This window comes from Bombyx mori, chromosome 19 (assembly GCF_030269925.1).
Source record: "Bombyx mori chromosome 19, ASM3026992v2".
Taxonomy (NCBI): domain Eukaryota; kingdom Metazoa; phylum Arthropoda; class Insecta; order Lepidoptera; family Bombycidae; genus Bombyx; species Bombyx mori.
This window is the reverse complement of record NC_085125.1, coordinates 12026290-12051465: the sequence shown is the minus strand read 5'-3', so window position 1 is coordinate 12051465 and position 25176 is coordinate 12026290. Positions and strand designations below refer to the sequence as shown.

At 37.3% G+C, this 25176-nt stretch overlaps 1 protein-coding gene across 2 annotated transcripts in view; it reads left to right on the top strand.

Moving 5' to 3' along the window:
* LOC101739906 (hemicentin-2) overlaps positions 1-25176 on the top strand; it is a 296485-nt gene that overhangs the window by 196652 nt on the left and 74657 nt on the right. The gene's annotated exons all lie outside the window — the stretch shown is intronic.

The window sequence follows — 25176 nt, the reverse complement described above, 5'->3', positions numbered from 1 at the left end:
AAAATTTTATCACGTATTTTTTTGCCTACGAAGTATTGTAAACGTTAATTTGAACCTCATTATCTCCATACTAAGTATGGTAAGCTTTTTTTTTGGTCAAGAGGAAATCGCCGGACTCCCACCCTCCGCTGGGGATGGCGGGTGGGGCATGTCGGAGTCGAACTGACTAAAACCTCCTGTCGCTCAACAACCCACGTCCGAGCCTCGCATGAGACAGAACTCATGAAAAGGCAAAGGGGGGAGAGTGAAGCGTTTAGTGCGGAGCACATCTCTTCCATCAGGCCACTTTTGCGCTGATGGCCTCAAATGTGAGCAGCGTTTTTTCCACTACCTATTCACTGGTAGCCCAAGAGGTTATTCCGGTTACGCCCGAACGGGATGTGAGTGGCGTATTCTGACATCAGGTTTGAAGGTAGCGACATTTACGCTGTTCTGTTTATGGAGATATGCTGTGGATTGTCCAGTCATCTGCAGTATTAAGAAACGTCTAAAGTATACCAATCGATCGAGTTAAACGGATCTTCCCCAACTATGTTCTTGTGATGAGACAAGAACCAGTATATCCAATCGTCATAATAAATGTCTCTAACAAAGAAGAAGAAAGCAACCTCGGGGTCCACAATCGATGGTGTATCAAAGTGACCACTGCACCAGCGAGGCGATTAGTAAGCAATTGACATTGCTATTGACATACACATAAAATAACTACATTTTGATGCCAAAACTATGTAATTTTATAATATAATGGACTTATTACAATCAGAGCACAGAAATATGATTCAATCATATCATATCAATGATGAAGTCATGACAATAAATATCATTATTATTATAGACAGATACATTTTCTTTTTTCAACTGCCCATATTAGAATTTTCTCCTTTCTTGTGATTTAAACGTCTTTAATATATATTTATCAATCTCGGATACCTATAACACAGGGAATCTTAAATTGGGGCCAGATAGCCTTGTGTGATTTATTCCCAGTTATTATATTGTATTATTGTTATAATATCTAACCTGAACCTCATAAATAGCCGATGCATTCAAGTACAAGATCAGAGCATGGGGAATTATTGGAAAAAAAAGTGTAACTTCATTACTTTGGAAAGAAAAAATTTAAAATCAAAAACTCTAGGCAAATAATACATAAATATTACAACAAGTATAACGCAAACATTTATAAGAGCTCTGACAACGTCAGGGCGAAAACGGGAATAAAAAAATAAAAAAAATGTCTCATAAAAAAAAGGCTTAAACAAATTCAAAAACTGTAGTAGAACGAATATAATATGTTGAATATTTATACTTAATCTAACACAATTTCTACATTAAACTTGTTATTGCATGAACATTTTAAATTCTTGAGACTCGAATATCTTATGCTTAGAAATAATAATATATTTTTGAAATTTCACAGACGAAAGGTCGATCGAGTCACACGAATTGAGCGTTCGTAAACATTTCATGAAAATCAATTTACAGGTTCTGGGTACTATTTTTTTTCTCCAGTGAGGTTGGTACACGAACTCAGAAATTTTTAACTTTTGTCGTAATGAGCAATGAGTTATCGAAATTATTGATCGTCGGTAATAATTCCTTCGCGACTTGTAGATGCGTTCGTTGCAGATTCCAGTTAAAGTGGTGGTAATTCGAATTGTAAGCTCGCACGGGAAGGTGTCACCATCCTGCCTTGAGATATAAGTTCTAAGGTCCCAGTACAGTTACACAGCCCACTGAGTTTCTCGCCGGATCTTCTCAGTGGGTCGCGTTTCCGATCCGGTGGTAGATTCTGCGAAGCACGGCTCTTGCTAGGGTTCGTGTTAGCAACATCGTCAGGTTTGAGCCCCGTGAGCTCACCTACTAAAGTTAGGGTTACGCTGACATAGCCTCTCAAGGCTATCAGCTTAGGTAGGAAAAAAAAAAAAAAATACAGTTACAACGGCTGCCCCACCCTTCAAACCGAAACGCATTACTGCTTCACGGCAGAAATAGGCAGGGCGGTGGTACTTACCCGCGCGGACTCCCAAGAAATCCTACCACCACTAATTACGAAAATTATAATTTTGCGGGTTTCATTTTTATTACACGATGTTATTCCTTCACCGTGGAAGTCAATCGTGAAAATTTTTTGGGTACGAAATTCATTAGAAAAATTGGTACCCGCCTGGGATTCGAACGCCGGTGCATCGCTGACGGCCACGATAACTTCAAAAGGTTTTCTTTTGTTTTCCCTACCCATTCGCCTAAGGTAGCCTAAGGAGCTATTCCAGTTAGGTACGGATGAGCAAGTGAGCTCACGGACTCAACCTGAGATAATTTACTATTACTAGCCCTAACAGCAGTCACTGATAGCAGAATCTACCGCCAGATCGGAATCGCGACGCACTGAGGGACGCTTATACAACTGACATCTAGACCTCATTTCGCCAAATCAGTGACGGTATTCACATTGTGATACTTAACGCCTGGCTGACCGTGAGCTAGTTGACCCATCTAAGCAAAAAAAAAAATAAAGTTAGCAGCAACCTGCGAGCAATTGTGTTGCGACACTCAATTCAAGCAGTTTAGTGTACAGAAATATAAATATTCACTAATAACCGCTCTAGTTGGAGTCGCATTTGAATTCAAATTCTTAATTAACGAATATCTGCAGATTGGATGCTTCATGAACCATGTAGTCTTCTTAATTAGTAGCCATCAGCTCGAGGCTCCCAGCCTTAAAATAGAAGATGGAAACTTCGTTCTGCAACACAATAACGATTAATAATCGTCCTTATTTAATGACGAGGACGGTTCATTGTTATCCGGTTCATTAAGTGTGTAAATGTCTATTCAATCCTGAGTGGTCTTCACGAAAGAGTTCCACAACTTTGGAATAGCATCGTCAAAATAAAACCCACGAAATTGGTGAAGGTGACTTATCCCAAAACTTAAGTGTGTATTGTGTACTGTGCGTTTTTGTTGTTTTTTATTGCCTTTGTAGGCAGACGAGTATATGGCTCATCTGATGGTAAGTAGTTGCCGTTGCCCATTGACTTCAGCAATGCCAGGGGCAGACCCAAACCGCTGCCTACCGAAAACTAACTTTTGTTGTCGTTATACTACTTACTACTGGTCGTCTTGTGAGCTCGCACGGATAGGTACCACCACCCTGCCTATTTCCGCCATGAAGCAGTAATTCGTTTAAGCTTGAAGGGCAAAGCAGCCGTTGTAGTGTAAAAACTGAGATTTATAAAGAGCTCATATCTCAAGGTGCGGTGGCGGTATATTTACGTTGTATATATCTATGGGTGCCGGTGACCACTTAACACCAAGTGGACTGTGAGCTCGTCCACCCATAACAGCATTAAAAAAACGATTTCCAATCGTTCTAATATTACACGACAGTCGTCTGTTAAAACTCTAAATTGTATGATTCTCAAAAACCGAAGACAAAAAGCTATGAATATTAATTCCACACACATGGGAAAGTTTTGATGTCCTCAATCACCTATCCTAATCGTAGAATTCAGTTGAGTACGACTATGCTTTCGTGCCTCCTTGAACCGACTTCAAAGAGAAAGAGGTAGTTCCCAATTCGGACCATAAGGTTTTTTTATGTATTTTTTTTCAGTTGTAATTAAAAATCGCCGCGCTACCTTATCTCTCATAGACATCCGATGTATTACACCGTAATTGATTTTGGTTTGGTTTTAATTTTTGTTTTCTAACATTCTATAAATTTATTTATTGACATTATTAGTAGACAACGAACACAATGAAACGAAATGAAATGAAATGCGTTTATTTCAGGCAACTTAAGCACATAAAATTTCACATATAATTACATAACAATATTTAAATCAAAATACAATAAAACTGAAATTACAATTGATCGTAATTTTTAAAAATAAAAATATACAATGACGAAATCAAATCAGACGAAACCGAATCAAAATTTCTTCAAATAAAAAATTTCAACTAATAATATAAAATTAAAATTAAATAAACGAACTAGGTAATACAATGAACAATGAAATAATGTTAACTGAGTAACCGCCACTATAACAGTCACTGTGGTAGATTAACGAGAGATAGATGCTTACTATATTATAATATAGTCTGAGTTTAAAATTGATTCCCCTGAAACTTATAAAGTTATATTAATTTACATCATTCAACACCGGTCTCGCTTTAGGCACGTCAAAACTAATTTATATTCAACTACTTACAGTTTCGGAATCCTCTTGAATCCCACTCGACAAAAGTTATCCATCTATTTGTGATCCCTCGGAAGAGTGACTTGGACCGCAAATACTTCGAATCCGTTGTACATTACAATATAGGTGAAGTCCGCTATGTGTTTGAGTGGAATTATGAAATTTTCAGCGTTTCCTATCCTATACATATAAATAAAATTAGAGCGTCTGTTTGTAGTATTAGAATAACCGCTTTTTACTACATACATATGAATATATAGGTATATATATATACGGTACATACATCAAAATAACATTTTTTACAATTTTTGTCTGTTTGGTTTTCTTCTCGACCATTCTACTCTTCTCATCCAGTCTTGCTTTCAATTCTTCCACCTAGCGAATACGATTTATGGATCGATAAGTTTCCTCAAAATTTCGACATGATTTAATTTCGATTATTTCAATTTTGTATTCAGAATGCCAATTTTGCACAAAATTTCATCCCAAATATGGATATTTGGGATGGATCACACACTCTCGTTTACCCAAAAAATAATATTACAAGAAAAAATCCTGATACATTTAAATATTATCCGAACGTAAGTATTTGTGAACGATTTGATTAGATTACTCCAACAGTGACCCATTGGATCGCAAGAAACAATGGTAGCAATGAAGTATTTTGAAGAAATAAATACAATTTTCAGTTTTCTTCACGATGATGAAGATCATTTGTACGCAGTCTATCGCTATATTGACATATTTTTTCTACCTATTCGCTGGTAGCTTGGGGCTATTCCAGATTCGCGTGGACGGGTAGGTGAGCTCACGGGCTCAACCTGAGAGAATTTGCTAGCACTAGCAAGAGCAGCGCTTCGCAGAATCTACCACTGGATCGGAATCGCGACCCACTGAGAAGTTCCGGGAAGAACGTTCACATTTAACGCTGCAAACACGCGTATGCACAATTTTTCTTAACCCATAGACATGGCCCACTGAGTTTCTCGCCGGATCTTCTCAGTGGGTCGCGTTGCTAAGGCAAGTGTTAGCAACACTCCAGTTTGAGGCGCGTGAGCTGACCTACACGTCAGGAGAAGCTGAAATAGCCTCTCAAGGCTATCAGCATAAGTAGGGGAAAAAACAATATTTTTTTTTAGTATTTTCCAGAATTTATCTTATTTATTATTCATTATCGTGGCATAGTAGGCTTTTGATTTGGCTTATGCAATTAGCATCTGATACTTTAACTAAACTGCTTGCTAATTTATTTTTAATAATTTCACCATTCAAATTTCATGTAGTTAGTTCCCTTATATATTTTTTCTCCAAGTAACGTTTTGTTAGTTATTTTAAATTTCACAATAACGATCTCTCAAAACATAATGTGTCACAAAGAGAGGATTAAATATATTCCATTATCGACGGTTACAACAAATTTAAATTGATCCAGTGACTGGCGTCGTTGACAAAGTACTGACTCAGAGTAAAGGTTCTTTCTTCTGTGACAGCCGCGCGCAACATCGCGGGCTTCGCCTATCAATAATAAAATTTAATGTTTCCGAAGCGAAGCGAGGGCAGGTCGCTAGTTTATTATAATAACTTTGTTCTGCGTGAATGTTCAGTAGTTATAGACTTTATCGCGTGGTCTAAGTCGATATCTTTGTTAAAGGTATTTGAGGTTCGAGTATTAGGTATACAGTATTTGAGTATTGATGCTCTTCTCTCGCTTTTTTTTCCTACCTAAGCTGATTGTCTAGAGACCATGTCAGCGTCACCGGGCTAGTAGGTGAGCTCATGGGGCTCAAACCTGACGATTTTGCTAACACGAGCCCTAGCTAGAGCTGTGCTTCGCAGAATCTACCACCGGATCGGAAACCCGACCCGATGAGAAGATCCGGCGAGAAACTCAGTGGGCTGTGTCTGTGGGCTAATTTACTCGCCGAACCTTTCGTCGCCAGCGACGGGTTCGACGAGAACGATGACCGGTCTCTCGAATTACGTAAACATACTACTAAGACCCAGTTTGAAGCTCTTTAGTTGTTCTTATATATTTTTATTACTAACAAAAGTGGCCAGAGATAGAGAGTTCCAGCTAAATAGCATAAGTCTTTCAGATGAGAGTAATTTAGTAGCTTTCTGAACTACGCACAAAAGAATACAATTAATGAATTGATCCTTTGTTTTAATTAGAACGGATCGAAAAGCTGTTAATCTATTCGAAACGCGAAATCACGAATACTGGTTTGAAGAGTAAGGTTTAAAAACAATTGAGGTACAATAACTCACCTTGACAGAAGACATTCTTGTTGTGGCCCACAGTCGCCTGCAGACGTTTAATTTTCATAATGAGAAAGGGTGTCAGGCGATGACCTTATTAAGGCTCTTAAAACCTTTTATGGCCGTTTAAAAAAATACAAAAAAAAATGTATCCAAAAGAGCCGAGAGACGCCGAGTCTTCAACGAGATTTCTGCTTGAAAGGGGCACCGTGTACATAGGATTTCCCCCTAAACTGACAAAGCGGGGGTCACACATGATAGATAGAAGTGATTTAAGCCACTAAATGACCCCCCAGAAGAAGCCACCTACGACCTAATGTCTTTAAGCGGTTACCGGAGACATCAGAAAGCGATTGCCGCCACAATCTAACCTACGGTTAAATCATTCTGCTAACCTAGTTTAAAAACCATGCGGTTTTGATTATTCTTAAGCTTATTTTAGGGAAATTATTTCCTGATGAATAATGATAAAAGCGTGCACGATTTAAACATCGACATAGTCGCGTTATTGGACACCCTACGTCTTATCGTATTTCATTCCTGGAGACATATTTTCAACCTTCGATTACTACTAAAAACACATCGGCAACATAAAGCAAACTTTATTTCTATACGTCTCCGTACATTCCCAGGGCGTGTCCAGCCTAGATTATTTTTTCCTACCCTCCCGAAAAGAACTTAATAAAATTTGTCCGGACGGCAAATGCCGAATTCTTTGTAAGTCCAACGTACCAACTGGGAACTTTCTCCAACAGTTTTCCCCCTTTGATCTCATATTTATGTGCCCACCAGAGTTTTATGAACTTCTTTTTCTCTCGTATTTTCATTTAACTTTATCTCATTTATTATAATGCGTAAAAGTATTTTTTTTAGTTCTTTAACTCGGCTCCGTCGGATTGGTTTTCTTTGTGTTACAGCGAAGCGTCTGTTTGACTTTTGTGTCATCCGCCACTTAATTTCTCTTGAGGTCCTTCGTTTTAAAATTTTAGGAATGAAGTATTTCAATTTTTTTCTTATGACCGTAGCCCGATTATTTAAAAATGGGCAGTGAAGCGATTTTACTAAGGAATATTAAAAATAATATCCAAATTCAACATTATTTGGTCGCTACTCTTTTTTGAGACAGAATTTTAATAAATTCAATTAGGTATTTTGACCATTGCATCATCCCCCACCGGAGCGAAGTCCAGTCATCCCGTCTAGAACCACTGATTTTATCCAAACCGCATTTCCAGAGATCTTTTCTGCCACGTACAATCTGGTTTTTTTTATTGCTTAGATGAGTGGAGCTCACGGCTCACCTGATGCTAAGTGGTAACCGGAGCCCATAGACATCTACAACATAATTGCCGTCATCCGCCTTGAGATATGAGTTCTAAGGTCTCAGTATATTTACAACGGCCGTCCCAGCCTTCAAACCGAAACTCATTACTGTTTCCCGGCAGAAATAGGCAGGGTGGTGGTACCTACCCGTGCGGAGTCACAAGAGGTCCTACCACCAGTAAAATGAACTCCCCTCTACGGTGCTTCTCGACCGTTATGACGAGTCCTTCTTCAAACGATGCCTATGGAGAGTGCTTAGCGGTAAGCTACCTGGTTCTGTCCCTGGCATTGCTAATGTCCATCAGATGGCCCGTAAGCTCGTCTGCGTACAAAGACAATAGAAATAAAATTATTTTAAAACTACCTTTTCTACTACTAATAATAATGGTAATGTTATAGAAACAAATAAATAAATTATCGATCGCTTGTGTGTTAAATTTATTATTAATGCATCTGATTGATAAAATAATAATACCTTAAAAATACTTTAATTAAAAATAAAATAAAAAACAAAATGTGTGCAATTCACACATGGTAGAAGTGAAACCTTCCAAAATTAAAATACAATTATCCTAAACGTCTTAAGTATATGTAAAATTTTGTCATTAGTAAATAATTGTAAGGTAGCGCCCTCTGTGAATTGATATTTTAATTTCACGTATAATCCCAAATTAAAATTCACTACAAGAGCTTTCATACACACGTTAGTATTAAAAAATCTCACAGATGGCGCTGTATTAAATAGTACGTATATTTCTGTCTCATTCTTTGCTGGCTTCATCCTACAAATTTTTGTATTTGTGTCTCTTACCTGTCGTTTTTTCCGTTGCATCCGGTTTGAAATCACAACGATTCTAAAGAAGTTTTCACTTCAAAAATAAAATCTGTCAACATGACAGGCTTAGGGTGAGCGAGAAAGAAAAAAAATCTTTTTAACTAACGAGAAAATAAAATAATACATGATCTTTCGTTCGCTGTTATATTAAAATTAATTTCTAAACATTCAAAAATGTTCTCAACAAAACAAACAAAGAAGCTGTTAATTTGTTTGCGAATTATTCAGATTTAACCTTCGAGTCGAAGCTACGATCGAATTTTGATCTGACCTAGATTCGTTAAGGCTTTACCCGAAACGACTTATATTTTAAGAGTATTATTTAATTTAAATACTTTTTTTTTATTGCTTAGATGGGTGGACGATCGTGAGCCCACCTGGTGTTAAGTGGTTACTGGAGCCCATAGACATCTACAACGTAAATGCGCCACCCACCTTGAGATATCAGTTGTAAGATCTCAGTATAGTTACAACGGCTGCCCTACCCTTCAGACCGAAACGCATTACTGCTTCACGGCAGAAATAGGCAGGGCGGTGGTACCTATCCACGCGGACTCACAAGAGGTCCTACCACCAGTAAAAAAGCCACCAGTAAATAAGCTTTCATAATGTTTTGTTAACCAAATATTCTAATATTACATGCGTTGGCCGTGGGCGACACCCGCCTACGAAGGGTGATATTCTGTGTACAAATTCGCTAAACGAAGGATGCTCTTCCAATTAGTTATTATAAAAACCTAGACTACATATATCTTCTTGATATGCCTTTATTATTGGCTATTTCTAAACTCCTCCTCTTCCTCGCGTCGTTTTCCTCATTAATGAGGGTCGTGACTCCCCCGCTGCATCAGTTTCTCCCGTACGATTTCCCTTCATCTGCTGTGATCTTTAGCTTCATGAAGGGCATTCTGAAAGTTGATGTTCAGAGAAGATCGTATTTGGTCCGACCATCTCGTGGGACTGCGTCCTCTGGGACGTTTGCCATCTACCTTTCCTGTCACCATCAGCTGTTCTAGATTGTGACCCTATTTACGAGCAATATGTCCGAAGAATTCCAGCACCCTATGAAGGCATTTCTGGCCTACGGAACAACTATAGTTTTCTCTATGCTTTATACTTGATACTTTTTATCATCATACCATCGGACTGGCCACAGCCAGAGCAGAACTTGTCTAGAATAGCTGCACTTATCTATACTAGGCTTTCAGAGATCTCTTTTGCCACGCACCATCCGACTTTGGAATGAACTCTCCTTCACTTAAAAAAGTGTAACTGGCGGTCTTATCGCTAAGAGCGATCTCTTCCAGACAACCATCAGGTGGCTAAGAATCATTTGGAAACAAACTACGCGCGGCGTACCATTTCAGTGAAATACATATACATATATGTACACATACATATACACATACATACACGCATACACACATACATATCTCCGTAAATATACATACAATTAATACAAAGTATTATAATATAATAATAATTATTAAAAATAAAAATAATTATTAAATTTTGCTTCTTTACACATAAATAAGAATAAGCAATTTACATAATATTATAAAAGATACTTAAAATACCTTTGAAACATATACAATTGAAGTAGATACCAATTTCAGAAGTCTACCTTATCACATATTAAATTGGTTGACTAATGTTTAAAAAATGCTCCTTAATGAGGCGTTTGAACGAATTTAATGTTTCAGCATGTCGTATACGTACCGGGAGAGCATTCCACAAACGAATAGCTTATCCGGTTTTCTAGAATTTTGACGAAAGGATATGATTATAATATTAAGCTTATTCGATCAAGCACTAACAATCTAGTTTTATTTTATTTATAATTTTAAGTTATAATACGAAGGTAACTTCGTTGTATAACAATGCTACAGGTAGGTATGACGAAGCCAAAATCACGTAATTCATTTGGCCTATAATTCAGCGAATTTGTCGGCAACCAAACTAAAGCGCTACGTTTTGCTATGACGAACGGCTATGTACTGCCGTTTCTCTTCACAATAAACTATAATATTTCACGTCGCAACTCAAATATACGATCGCATCATCAACGTTAGCGTGCATCATCGCGTGACTTGTTCGTATAACTCGATAATTTGTACCGTAATGTCAGGAACGGTAGTGCGACTGAGATTTGATGATTTATAGCTGTAAAACTGATGAAGCTAATTTCCGGTTGGCATGATAAGGTAAGTTGTTTTATTTATTTATTTTTATTGCGTGTTAAACGAGATCAGCTTACCAGACTGCCCATTGATCATTGCCGCCCATAAAGAACATTGTCGCCACCCATCTTAAGACATGATTTCAGGTTTAACTATAGCACTACGATTGCTCTTCAAATCGGAACTTAAATAGTATATTTATTTATTTACTTCAGTCTTTTTGCAAACTAACGGTAGAAATAAAACATTTGTACGGTATTAATGGTAACTTAAGTAGCCGTCTGAAGCTTATGAAGTCGTCGTGGCCTAAAGGATAAGAAGTCCGGTGCATTCGTGTCGAGCGATGCACTGGTGTTCGAATCCCGCAGGCGAGTACCAATTTTTCTAATGAAATACTTAGTTAACAATCAATGTTCACGATTGACTTGTTGAAAGAATGACATCGTGTAATAAAAATCAAACTCGCAAAATTATAATTTGCATAATTACTGATGGTAGGACGCCTTGTGAGTCCGTACGGGTAGGTATCACCACCCTGCCTATTTCTGCTATGAAGCAGTAATACATTTCGGTTTGAAGGGTAGGGCAGCCGTTGTAACTATACTGAGACCTTAGAACTCATATCTCAAGGGGGGTAGTGGAATTTACATTGTAGATGCTATAGGCTCCAATAATCATTTAACACCAGGTGGGCTGTGAGCTCGTCCAACCATCTAAGCAGTAAAAAAAAGCTTCTTGCATCAGCTACAAATCATCATGGAATACATTTGATTCCGGAGAAAAAAGTAGTAAGTATACAGAGAGACGGCCCGACGCGTCGGAGAGTTAGCGGTGTGCTACTACTCAGCCACCACTCAGCAGTGGTAGATACTAATAAGCTGCTGAAATCGACGCAGCACCCCACGCATACATCCCACACAACTGTCAATGAATCAGTAATGGCGGGCCACGCCCCAACCGCTTCCTACCTCTTTAAAGCACCCACAATGGTAGACCGTCTAATGATTTTCGACACAATACTTTATTCAACAAGAGACGCTTTCTATGCAATTAATGGAAGTACGTACTTAGAAAATTGACATACTGTCTACTCTCTATAAGATGGCTTTTGCGCCATTTGTTATAAGTGAATTTTATTGTCTTAGTCACGGTCTTCGATACTTTATTTCAACCTTCGTATTCGCTTTGGTTTCCCAATGCGAAACCGTGTACAAAATGTACATTAACATAAGACATATATTTCTCAGTGACAAGCAGAATGGAACCTAACAAGAGAAAATTCGAATTATACACGGCCCGAATATGAGATAAAAAATATATCAATTCAATTTCGTAAATAACGGAGATGAATATTCTTCGTGAACCTTTCCGGTATATTGACTTCGCTTGTACATAACACAGATTCTTTGAATTCAAACTACATCCGTTTATGCTTGAGGTAGTCTTTGGAGTTTTTATGTTTGTTTTTAGCGCACTCGTTAGGTAAATAAACATAGCTAATGTGAAGTTGGGATCTTATTTGTATTGTGCGATGGCCGACTTACATAAGATACCAGTAGGGCGGTGATGGTAAATACATGATGGAAGGTATCTGAAGCCAAAATAATAACTTAGTAATTTTTTTTATTGCTTAGAAGTGTGGACGAGCTCACGGCCCACCTGATGTTAAGTGGTTATCGGATCCCATAGACGTCTACAACGTAAATGCCGCTACCTATCTTAAGATATTAATTCTAAAGTCTTAGTTTTTACAGTACAACGGCTACCCCACTGTTCAAACCGAAACGCACTACTGCTTAATGGTAGAAGTAGACAGGGAGGTGGTACCTACCCATGCGGACTCACAAGAGGTCCTATCACTAGTAATTATTTGCTTTTATAACAATCTATCTATCTATCTATATATATAAAAATGAATTGCTGTTCGTGAGTCTCGCTAGAACTCGAGAACGGCTGGACCGATTTGGCTAATTTTGGTTTTGAATTATTTGTGAAAATCCAGAGAACGTTTAAAAGGTAGATAAATATGAAAATGCTCGGAATGAAATAAAAATAACAATTTTGTTTTCCCTTTGATGTGTCCCCCGTCGGGCGCATTCCTTTTGTTTGTTTTAAGTTTATTTTACACAAAAGTTTAGGTCTTTTATTTATCGATTGAGGCACAGCGAAGTCTTCCGGGTCAGCTAGTTATTAAAATAAAACGCCATTATGCAAGTAATATATCATGAATTACAGATAAAATTCACCGTTGGATGTAAGATAGGTCTCCTCGGTGAGCACTAACGAATTCATCTCAATAAATTTTCGGAACAAATCGACCGTGATGCTGGAATAAACGATAAATCCGGACTCCCAACTCGCTCAGACTTGCGTGCGATGGGCACTCGGCCAAAGAACCAGTCGCACTGTGCACTATAAACCAAAGATATAAAGCTGGGGTGTTATCCATATATTGTTTTTATTGGCTAATTCAGTATACTGGATAATACATTAACTTATATGACAGTATTATTTGGAAGATTGCATTACATACTATTTAAATTCATCAAATTTGACTAGATTGACTTATGAAATACAGTTATTTATTGAAAAACTTGCGTCATTTTCCTCTTTAAACCGATTTCATAAAAAGGAGGAAGTTCGCAATTCGACTGTATGTTTTTTTTATGTTTGTTACCTCATAACTTTTGACTGGGTGAATCGATTTTGATGATTCTTTTTTTATTCGAAAACTGACGCTCCCCGTGTGGTCCCATTTTAATTTAGTCCAGTTCTGATAATGGTATCCATGAGAAAACCATATAAGTCTTAAATTTGCATTAAGTACGTGCGCGACAAATAGATGAATAAATCAATAACTCAATATTACGCCAACCGATTTCGATGATTATTGTTTTAGAGTATATTAATTTGTTTTGGAGTATCTTTTTTTTTTTTCTATTTGAAGTCGTTTTTTTTTTTTTTTAGCATGTCTATTTACAATTATTTTTATTGCCATATTTGAATTGAATCTATCTAGTGTTAAGGAGATATAAAAATCAAGAAGTAGACTTAGTAGAAGTATTAAAAGAACGGTCACCTGCCGCTTTATTTGTGAAAATGTATTGGTTTCCGTAGCCCGGAGTCTACGTGCCTCCTCAGATTACCTGGCCTTCACCGAATTTTCTAAGAACTGGACACATATTTTTTTGGCTGTTCACTAATGCTTCACCGAAAAAAACTTCTTCTTCCTATTCGTACACTCTTGACAGAGTGGTCGTGGTCATGCATCAGTCGGATACGACCTGCTCATGACTCTCGTGGGAAATTAGTGCAGTGGTTTCCCGTTGCCTTCTGCACCAGCATTTTAGGGGGTATTTGGTCCCCATGGTTTCTGACGCCTCTTCCGTACAGGTTGTCCTGACGGGTGTGTATGGTTATACCGCCATTGCTCGGTCGCCATTGCCCCGTTCGTTCTCTAGTAGGGAGCACCACGGTAACCTGTTGGTCGCCGCCGCCATCCGACGCGTGCAGGTGGGGTTGACAATAGGGCCGGTGAAGGTAGCATTTCGACCCCCCTTACTCCCTGAATGAAAACTCCCTGAAAAAAACTTAGATACACAAATAATAAATAACTTAAATGTGAATTTTGCATTTCAAAGGAAACCGTAAATCAGGTGGCTCACACAAAAACATGACCTTTAAACGAAGCTTACAAAGTTTTATAAAGTTTGCCGTAATTTTCAAAGAAACCTAATGTTTAACTGACCGAATGGATTGTAACTCGAAAAGTATCTTTTGAAATAATCTAAATCTTCTGCGAAAATCTCGTGTATTTATTTTATTTCACTTGTACTTTTAATTCAATTTTTAAAATGTATTGACTTTTTTATTTGAGAAGGAAAATCTTTTTTCTCATAAATCTCACAATTTTATTTGATAAAATTCACTGAAGTGTTATATTCCATTGGTCTCTGGACTGCATGAGAGATATATCTGTTCAACAGTCGATGCTTAGCGACTGTGGTGATGGTAGCCAATGAAGTTACCAGTTTCCAACGCTGGCCATTTAAAACATAATTTATATTGTGTAACTAGCAACAAACTCTAAATTAAAATGATATTATAATTTAGAATTGGGATCGTGGCACACAAAATAAAATAATTCCTTATTGGCACACTTTTTTTTCAAATCTTCTGTATTTTAATAATTAAAAGTTAATTGACACCTTTTTAACGTATTGCGCATTTTACCGTCTTCGTCATCTCCCATTCTGTCATTCTCATTTCCCTTTATCACCGTTTTCTCTCACTCACATCTTAACGCTCCTTTCCACACTCTTTTCATACGTTCCTTTCTTACCAATCCTACAATAATATTTAGTTGAGAGGCATCGGAATTCCCATCATTAGACGTTAATTATTATACTTAAAGGTCCTAAGCTAGGATTTACTCTTCGCCAAATATCCTTCAGGAAATTTTACTTGAGTGGAGTGTAGAGCACGAAAGCCACGGTACAGTCACTAGCCACAGATCAAAGAGCTAGTTAAAGTTTTTTGATTCAAATCAAATCAAATCAAATCAAAAAATTTTTATTCAACATAAATGAAAGTACATACTTGTTGAACGTCAAAAGAACTACCGCCAATTCACAAGAACTAGCCTCCGTCCTGAGAAGAATTGGCAAGAAACTCAGCGGGCATGTCTTTTTTTTTACATATAGAATTATTATTTATTTATTTTTTAATATTATTATTTTTTTAAATATGAATTTTTTACACTGAGTATTATAACGTAACAATTACTACAATATTGAAATGCCTGGAGCGAGCAACTCATTCCCACTTTGTGCAATCTTCTAGATAATCATTGACTTTATAGTAAGCTTTATTGCACAGATGTTCTTTAATAGTTTTCTTAAACCTATGTATATGTAGGTTCTGAACATCATGTGGGATTTTGTTGTACAGGCGCACAGACAAACACCCGAATGAATTTCGTATCTTATGTAACCTACTCATCGGCACAACAAGCTTGTGTTTGTTCCTAGTATTTCTATTATGTATGTCCGACTGTTTAGGAAACTCCTCAATATGTTTACGAACATACATCAAATTTTCAAAAATGTACTGGGATGGCATAGTGAGAACTTTAATTTCTTTAAATTTCTCCCTCAGGGATTCCCTTGAGTGCATGTTATAAATAGCACGTAGAGCTCTTTTCTGCAGAATAAATATCATTTCTACATCGGCCGCATTGCCCCATAGCAAAATGCCATAGGACATGACACTGTGGAAGTAACTAAAGTAAACTAAACGAGCCGTGTCCGCGTTTGTTAACATTCTAATTTTTTTTACTGCGTATGCTGCAGAGCTGAGCTTACTCGCCAATTTATGAATATGAGGTCCCCACTGCAGTTTGGAGTCCACTGTTATACCAAGAAATACGGTTGACTCAACAAGCTCCAATGATTCCTCAGAAACAATTACATCACTATCCACTTGTCTCACATTTAAAGATGGTTTAATACATTTTAAAGTAAATTTAATACATTTAGTTTTCTTACTATTCAATAATAGGTTATTGATACGGAACCAATGAACCACACACGAAATCGCATCATTCACTTCGTCATAGACTTGTAGTTGTCGTTTAATTTTAAATAATAAAGATGTATCATCTGCGAATAATACGACCTCGTGTCGGGACTCAATAAAACTAGGTAAATCGTTTATATATATTAGAAATAAAAAAGGACCCAAAATGGAACCCTGAGGTACACCCATTTTCAACAAGGTGCCTGAAGATCTATTACCTTTCACATCTACTGTTTGTATCCGTCCTGATAAATAGGAAGTAATAAGTTCCAATGCACCATCCCTAATACCATAGTGATGTAGTTTCCTCACCAATGTTTCATGTTCAACACAGTCAAATGCTTTGGATAAGTCACAGAAAATTCCAAGACAATCATGCGATTCCTCCCAAGATTTAAAAATATTTTTGACTAGATAAGCACCTGCATCAGTTGTAGAGCGACCCCTGGTAAACCCGAATTGTTTATTATGAAGCAGGTTATTTGAATTAAAATGTTCTAAAAGTTGGGTCAAAATAATTTTTTCAAAAATTTTACTCAACGTAGGGAGTACTGAAATAGGTCTATAGTTAGAGGGGTCATCAGTACTACCAGATTTAAAAAGAGGAATCACTTTACTATGTTTCATTAAGTCAGGAAATACACCACACCTAATACAATCATTAAAAATACTAACAAGATGAGGAGCAATAATGTCTATTACAGACTTCAAAATCTTTACTGATATTCCCCACAAGTCAGCTGTATTTTTTACATTAAGGCTATTAAAACTTTTTATTATACTGCTTAAATTAATTTCCTTAAATTTAAAAATTTCATTACATTTGTTGACATGTTTATGCAATAATATTTCAGCTGCTGTGGGGGATGAATTTAGAGAAGTGGTAGTTGAAACTGGAATGTCAGAGAAAAACTTTTCAAAAGCATTAGCCACATCTTCATGACTAGTTACCAATTTATCATCTATTTTTAATGAGAATTCTTGGTGGCTATTTCTGACTTTTCCACTTTCTCTACCAATGATGTTCCAAGTCATCTTTATCTTGTCAGGGGCATTTTTTATTAAATCACTTAAATGTAAAGATTTTGCCGCTAAACAAACTTTTCTAAATAGTTTTGAATAGTTCCTGACATATTGATGAAATGTTTCATCATTATTATAAGCTTTTTCAGAGTACAGATCATATAACTTTTTTCTACTTTTGTACACTCCGGTGGTGGCCCACTCGCTGAACACTGTTTTGTTTTTTAATGTTACAGTTTTAGGAATAAATATATCAGTAAAGACCAAATTAATTCTCTGAAACATATTCTGGTATGATAAATTTGGGTTTTTGTTATAAATAATTTCTGAATGTTCTTGCTTAATATTATTTCTAAACTTCTCAATTCGTTTTTTATTAATAGGAACAATCACAAGAGTATTTTTATCTTTAGAATTCATATTAGATTCAAAAGACAGAAATTGTCCACTATGGTCTGATGTTAACTGATTAATAATTTTTTTGTTAGTCGGTGCTACATTTGTAAATATGTTATCTAAACATGTTGCCGATGTGGTCGTTGTCCTAGTAGGCTCTAAAAATAAGTTTGGGAGGTTATATGACTTTAACAGTGTTCTGAATCTAATAGTGGTATTTGTGTTTTCTAAAAGATTAATATTAAAATCACCACATACCAAAATTTGTTTATTAGAGACAGAAAGCTTTAGCAATACATTTTCCAAAATATTTTCAAAAGAATCATATAACGCATCAGGAGGTCTGTAGACGCAGACAACGATGAGGTGCTCAAGCTCAACACAGGAAATTTCAATAATTCTCTCAACAGAGAGGGCCACTACATCCTTTCGTTCCTTACATTTCAAACATTTACTAACGAGAATCAGTGAGCCACCGCGAATAGCGTTCTCTCTGCAGAAGGAACTTGACAACTGGTGATCATTAAAATTAAACAATAATTCATAGTTTCTAAACCAGTGCTCAGTGACACAGAATACATTAATATTATGCATATTTAAAAACATTTCAATTTCTAGCTCTTTACCCATCATCCCTTGTAAATTTTGATGCACCAAATTTAATATGTTATTCCTTTTGGAGGTGGGTTTACTAGTGATAAAACGTCTTGTGAGTACCACTACCCTACCTATTTCAGCCGTGAAGCAGTAATGCGTTTCGGCTTGAAGGGTAGAGCAGCCGTTATAACTATAATATACTGAGACCTTAGAACTGACATCTCAAGATGGGTGGCAGCACTTACGTTGTAGATGTCTATGGGCTCTGGTAACCACTTAACACCAGGTGGGCCGTGAGCTTGGCTCTGCCCCTGGCATTGCTGACGTCCATGAGCGACGATAACCACTCACTATCAGGTGGGCCGTATGCTCGTCTGCCTATACGGCAATAAAAAAAAAAAAGATCTCGCCAACCCATCCAAGAAAAAAAAAGGTTGGCGAGCATACGTCACATCTGATGGTGAGTATTTCATTAGCACATTGAAACCACTGCAAATCGCTCAAGACTTTTTGAACCCCTCTTGAGGAGGGATACGTCATTGTGAAAACACTGAGCAGAGGGGTTCAGTCTTAAGTCGGTCGGTACGTGACAAAAATATCACTGGAAACACAATAGTTCCGGTTAGTTAACATAAATTGTCAAAATGGGATGAAGGGATCATCTCAACCAATTACTTAGAGTAACATAAACCGGAATTCAGTCTTGGCGGCCTAGCATGTAGACGCGATCTATGATTCCTCATCATTTAGTTCGATTTTTGGGGAGCTAGACAACAATGCGGGAATAACATCTATATAATTAGAAAAACATAAATTGTCAGAATATGTAATCTTTAGTTGTAGTCACAGCGAAGCATGACCAAGTTTCATAAGTTAATTAATAAAATCAAAACTACTTTCTATATTACTAACGTCTAACGTAATGCGATCAAGATTTTGATCTCTTGTCTGAAATTGGGTGGCGAAATTGTGACTGTGATGCATTCATAGTAATCTAAAAAAAAATTGGAACTAGGACGTCCTATGAGACGGCATGGGTATGTACTCCCATCTTGCCTATTTCTGCCTTAAAGCAGTAATGCGTTTCGGTTCGAAAGACGGACGGTTGTTGTACTGTAATAACTGAAACTTAAAACTTATGTCACAAGATGAGCAGCGGCGTCAATAAGCTTGATGTCTATGGGCTCGTCCACCCATAAAAAAACCTTCGCCAGATGTCGAAAAGCTTAGTAATTCAGTGTATCCAAATATTACCGAGTACAATATGTATGTGATTATTGAAACATTACCTCAGCTCCTACCTACATTATATATGAAAACGTGCTTGGAAAAGGAATGATTGCCTAACTATTACTTTTTCGGTTTTCTTCAGCTCACAGAATTTCTATTATATAAAGGCTTAGTGCGTAATTAGCGAAAAAACATCGAATCCGAAGTGGTTACTGTAAACTTGTGGCTAGACATCTTGTGAGCTCACATGGGTAGGTATCACCAGCCCGCCGCGAGGCAGTAATGCGTTTCGGTTTGTTTTTTTATTTTTTTTTATTGCTTAGATGGGTGGATGAGCTCACAGCCCACCTGGTGTTAAGTGGTTACTGGAGCCCATAGACATCCACAACGTAAATGCGCCACCCACCTTGAGATACAAGTTCTAAGGTCTCAAGTATAGTTACAGCGGCTGCCCCACCATTCAAACCGAAACGCATTACTGCTTCACGGCAGAAACAGGCAGGGTGGTGGTACCCACCCGCGCGGAGTCACGAACGCGTACTTTGATCATGTCTAAAGGTGGATTGTGACATTTACGTCATAGTGTCTATAGGCTCCGAAAACCACTTAATACCAGGTATACCAGATATTACCGGGCCGTAAGCTGTTCCACTCATATAAGCAAGAAAAAGTGCCAATTTTACTGTATAAAAGTTATTCTTCAAGCCATGTGTATGATTGCCTATCAGTAACAAGAGTTGCTTACGTCACCATTACGTCCTAGCGCCTGTATAAACTTTGTCTTCATTGTTATTGTTACGAAATATTATGATCTGTCTAAGGCAGAACTTTGCGCGGCACCTTTACTAAAATACCATTACTTTATTATAAAACATGATATACTTATTCTTACTAGTGGTCCCGCAATAGTCAAAAAAATTTTTTTTTATTGCTTAGATGGGTGGACGAGCTCACATCCCACCTGGTGTTAAGTGGTTACTGGAGCCCATAGACATCTACAACGTAAATGCGCCACCCACCTCGAGATATAAGTTCTAAGGTCTCAGTATAGTTACAACGGCTGCCCCACCCTTCGAACCGAAACGCATTACTGCTTCACGGCGGAAATAGGCGGGGTGGTGGTACCTACCCGTGCGGACTCCAAAGAGGTCCTACCACCAGTGATTACGCAAATTATAATTTTGCGGGTTTGATTTTTATTACACGATGTTATTCCTTCACCGTGGAAGTCAATCGTGAACATTTATTAAGTACGTATTTCATTAGAAAAATTGGTACCCGCCTGCGGGATTCGAACACCGGTGCATCGCTACATACGAATGCACCGGACGTCTTATCCTTTAGGCCACGACGACTTCAATTTCGACTATAATTAATCTAAATTATAAGTTTGAACATTATTAAAGTTCTATTATCAAAAACTATTATACTTCTACAATCACAGATTTCGCCAAGACTACAACTATAGACATATACTATTAAAGATTAAATTTAACCTATTCTTAATTTGATCACAGACTTTATGCAATAACAAAAGTTTGACATTTGACTAGTATATTAACTAGGTATGACGATAAACAAAGAGTTTAAGTGTGTGTGTCAAATAGATGGTAGTGTGTGTAATTTTTTATTTTATTGATTTAATGTATTATAAATTCATAACTTTGAAAAAATATTAGCATTTTGCACTCCTTCTCGATATTCTCTATAAGTGTGGGAAATTTCATACTCCTCCGTCCGCGCAATTTTCGTAAAAAGGGATACAAAGTTTTTGCTTTACGTAGTAATATATAGATAGCCACATATTCACTATTTTTACTACAGATTCGGAATGCAGTCTCATTACAGAAGAATCTACATGAAACTGAGGACTTCATCTTCCAAAGTACTGGCATATCCATTGCAATTCATAAAACGTTCATTTTTTTACTAAACACAGATATTAAGTTTGACGAGAACTAAAAGAAACCAGTCCGTTTCATTGCGTAATGGGCAAAGATCTATACATACTAATGTAGCTGTGGATAATATATTTCAACTCCATTTTAAAATTAAAATACATAGTCCGTGATTGTAAAAATTTTTTTTGCTGTTAGGATGATTTTTTAATTAATATTTTATACTATTAAAATTTTAGTTTTCAAAAAAAACTTTTTAACAATTATCAAAGTGATCATGTCTGAACCCAACACGATAAGAACAATAATATTCTGTTATAATCAAATTACATGAATCAGAAAATAGCTAAGAAAATAAAGTTCGAAACATCAAGAAATTTTGTTAATTAACTAACGTCGATTTCTGCATCAATGTCCAATTAGCTCAAGCAGCCTCGAGAGTTTTTAAACTGAGAAAATGAATTCCATCAAAGTTTCTAATCTGTAACGGTGAAATCTCGAAATTATACCGGAAATCCGGCTTCCATTATTAAAATTTGATAGCGGGCACCAGCGTACGGCGGTTGTAGTTTCCACTGAAAAACCGGTAATGAATTTTATCTGCGCAAAATCGTTTTCCCCAAGCGGTATTCTGGGCTGTAATTTAATTAGGTTTACATTATGCAATTTTGAGGGCTTAATTAAGAGTACGTAGAGTTCAATTTAATACCCACCTTTGAAGGTTGAGTTGGATTGATGTCGTAGCTGCAAACTTATAGCCGAATGTGTGACTGCCACGCATATTTTTTTTTACCTAAGCTGATGGAATTGAAAGACCATACCTATCAGCGTCACTGGGCGAGTAGGTGAGCTCACGGGGCTCACGCCGGACATTGTTGCTAACACGAACCCTGGCAACAGGCGTGCTTCGCAGAATCTACTACAGGATCGGAAACGCGACCTACTCAGAAGATCCGGTGAGAAACTCAATGGGCTGTGTCTGTGGGTTAATTTACTCGCCGAGCCCTTCGTCGCAAGCGACGGGTTAGACGAGAACGATGACCGGTGCTTGGGGTACCTAAAAGCACCGTTAGGGGATCGGGAGGATCCGAAATGACCTTTGGGCGTACGAAATAAGAACGCTGGTAACTGTTAGACAACGGACAATGTACGCGATCTGTTTATTTATTTATTGCACAAATTGATAAACCTTTTCATGTCCCCTTGATGTTAACCGGAGCTTATAGACTTGAGACATTAATTCTAAGCCTCAATTGTATAGCGTAACCTATTGTCCCGCCCTTCAAACGCAAATCTGCGATACAAATAGATCGAGCGGTAGTAACAGCTCGTGTGTGCTTACAAAACTCCCTAACACCTTTAAAAACATACCTTACGAAGATAACTGGACCGATATCGAATTACGTGGACTTAAATCTATTCCAAGCTGTTGTGTGTCTGTGACTGCGATTCGCGAATACGATTGAACGGTCATGTTATACCTTATCCGTATACCGTAGGGTAGGGTATACCGTTGGGTATACCTTCCAACCTGGTACTTTCTTGTGGGCACTTAGTGCTCATGTATATAGGATATACCTTCCAGCCTGGTACTTACTTGTGCTCACAAGACGCCCTACCACCACCAGTAGCAGAATGATTTCCAAGACTGAACCTTCTAGATATAAAAATCAGAGGTATCTAATACTGTATTTGTTATCTTTAGATACCCAAATACGGCGAAATTAGTCTATCTCCTACAAGAGCCAGATTGAAACGCCTATCGTTAGTTGCAGCTGACTTGAAGTGCGAGGTTCTTGTAAACTTGGTCGGTTGGCTTTGGATTTCTTAAGTCCTTTGACGAAACTTTGTCTCTTTGAAAGACCCAAGAAACATTTCTTTGGAATGTGACTGAGAGTTCGTTATTAAATACTGTGGTTAGTTTATGTTCCGTATTAAGTTCGTAAATATATATTTCGACTTTGGGGTAATGTAGATTGTGCAAGTTAATTTCAATTTCACTACCGTAGGTAGACTGATAGTTCAGATGTTGGCATACGAGGTCCAATATATGGATTTCGAAGCCGGGAAGATGATTCGCCGTAAATAGCCATGAGAATTTTTCATTCTCCTCAATTCACACTCTTATAACTTCTTCCTAGAAACGACTTTTAGAGATATGACGAGCCTTTTTTTTTTTTATTGCCCTTGTAGGCAGACGAGCATACGGCCCACCTGATGGTGAGTGGTTACCGTCGCCCATGGACTTCAGCAATGCCAGGGGCAGAGCCAAGCCGCTGCCTAACGCTTAATACTCTCCACAAGCCTCGTTTGAAGAAGGACATGTCATAGCGCTCGGGAAACACCGTGGAGGGGAGCTCATTCAATGGCCGGATGGTACGTGGCAAAAAAGATCTCTGGAAACGCACTGTGGATGACCGCAGTGGCTCCAGGTAGTATGGATGAACTCTACTCCGGTGGCGGGCTATTTTAAATTTCTTTTCATTCAGGATGTTCATTGTGTGCGAAAACATGAGCGCTTTCTTATTCTATTACAGTCTAAATCTAACATAAAGTATAGAAAAAAAGTACAAAAACCTTTAAGAATAACATTTCGTTTCGCCATGCTTATGTTACAACAAAAATATTCCACTACACTAAGGTATTGTGACTGCTCGTAAATTCTACTTGATTGATGATCGCTGTGTTTCCTTCTGCGTGCCTTAATAACTAATAGAGGTGGCCTATATTCGTTTTAATCTAAAATATTAGCGAAATGATAATAAAATATGCCCTCAAACAAAGGGATTGTCGCGTCATGTTAATAATATCTGCGAAGTGATCAGAGCATTCAGTTCGAAGGAGCGATCGTTACTTTAAAGAAACTAGTGGTCAGTAGTCGAAATTCGACTATAATTAATTGAAATTATAAGTTTGAACATTATTATGGTTCTATTGTGAAAGACTATTATACTTCTATAATCACAGATTTCGCCAAAACTACACTATGGACAAATAATAAACAATATTAACCTATTCTCAACTTGACCACAGACTGCAATAATCTTAATATATAAAAATGAAACCCGGTTTCCGTTGTCACGACATAACATGAAAACGGCTTGACCGATTTGGCTAATTTTAGTCTTGAATTATTCGTGGAAGTCCAGGGAAGGTTTAAAAGGTGAAAAAATATAAAAAAGCTCGGAATTATATAAAAACAAACAATTTTGTTTTTCCTTTGATGTGTCCCCTTGATGTGTCTTTTAGTTATCGATTGAGGCACTACGAAGTCTGCCGGATCAGCTAGTAGACAATAAAAGCTTAGAGCAATAATAGTTTGACAATAAACAAAGATTTTATATATGTGTGTGTGTGTCAAATACATGGTGGTGTGTGTGATGTTTTTTTTATTTATTTCATGTATTATTAATGCATTATTTTTAAAAAATATTAGCATTGTGCACTTCTTCTCTATATCCTCTATAAGTGTCGAAAATATCATACTCCTCCGTCTGCGCAATTTTCGTAAAAAGAGATACAAAGTTTTTGCTTCACGTATTAATATATAGATTAGAAAGTTGAGATTTTGATTTCATGTTTCAAGACTATGCGTCTTTTTTGTTATTGCTATAAAGCTTACGGTTAATATTACTTGTATATATTTGTCAACTATT